This window comes from Penaeus vannamei, chromosome 3 (genome assembly GCF_042767895.1).
Source record: "Penaeus vannamei isolate JL-2024 chromosome 3, ASM4276789v1, whole genome shotgun sequence".
NCBI lineage: Eukaryota > Metazoa > Arthropoda > Malacostraca > Decapoda > Penaeidae > Penaeus > Penaeus vannamei.
In genome coordinates this window covers 11,283,558-11,285,105 of record NC_091551.1, presented here as the reverse complement: position 1 = coordinate 11,285,105, position 1,548 = coordinate 11,283,558, and positions in this window count along the sequence as shown.

The following is a 1,548-nucleotide window of genomic DNA, read 5'->3' as shown; positions in this document are numbered from 1 at the left end:
TAATGATAATGATGATAATAATGATAGTGATGATAATGGTAAAGATTAAAATAATAAAAATAATATTGATAACAATGATAATGATAGTCAAAGAAATAATAATGATAATCATATTCATAATCATAATAACAACAATCAACATGTGATGATAATGATAATGTTAACAATAATGATAATATCAATAATCATTTTGACAGAGAGAGGGAAAAAGAGAGAAGGTGAGAAATATAAAAATCGATATGTATATATGTATATATATAAATAAATACATAAAGTAGAGAGCTGGAGAGAAAGTGAGCTAAAGAGAATTCGACAGTGTGTTTTACATTATGTTCATTTATGATATGGAATGAAATAGAGAAGGAAGAAAAAAAAAACACACACACACAGAAAGGATAACACAATACACAAAAGAGACCTGCACTAAGGAACAAAGGGTAGGTCATGGTAGGTCATGGAAATCGATGACACACAGCCATGGAGCCCAGCTCTTATGACGTCACAGCAGGCTAAATTTCCGTCCGCGAATAAATTTCACTCGGAGTTTCATAATACCATTTCGCTAATCGTTAATATATTTGGCGATGGTGCGCCCACGGTCGAGAGTTACCACTAAACTTTGCATATTTTTGGAAAATCATTTACAGGTTTTTTTGTTTTTGTTTTTAGACTGAAAGTGTGCATTTGTTTATGCATATGTATGCATGTATTTATACACACACACACACATATGTACACATATATGCGTACACATATATGTGTAATTATGTTTGTACACACATACGCATACAAACAGTGTGTGTATATATATATGTATGTATATATATATATATATATATATATATATATATATATATATATATATATATATATATATATATATATATATATATATATATATATATATATATATATATATATATATATATATATATATATATATATATTTATACATATATATATATTTATATATATATATATATATATATATATATATATATATATATATATATATGTATGTATGTATGTATGCCTGTATGTATATATGCATATATATATACATATTTATTTGTGTGTGTGTGTGTGTGTTATCATTATTATTACCAGTATCATTATTAGCATTAGCATTATTATTAGCGCTATTATTATTATTATTATATTCATTACTATTTTAATTATCATTATCATTAACATCATCATCATTATCAATAGTAGTATCTTTAATAGCATTGTTATTATAACTATTATTATTATTATTATCCTCATTATTGTTATTTACATTATTATCATCATGATTATTATTACTATTATCATCATTATCATTATTATTGTTACTATAATCATTATTATTATCAATATTATTATTATTATTTATCATTTTTATATTAGCTAATATCATTATTAATATTATTATTACCATTACTTTAATTGTTATTGTTTTTATTAATGTTATAATCATTATCATCATCATTATTACCACTATTACTGTCATTATTATTAGTAGTAGTAGTAGTAGTAGTATTGTTATCATCATAATTATCGTAATTA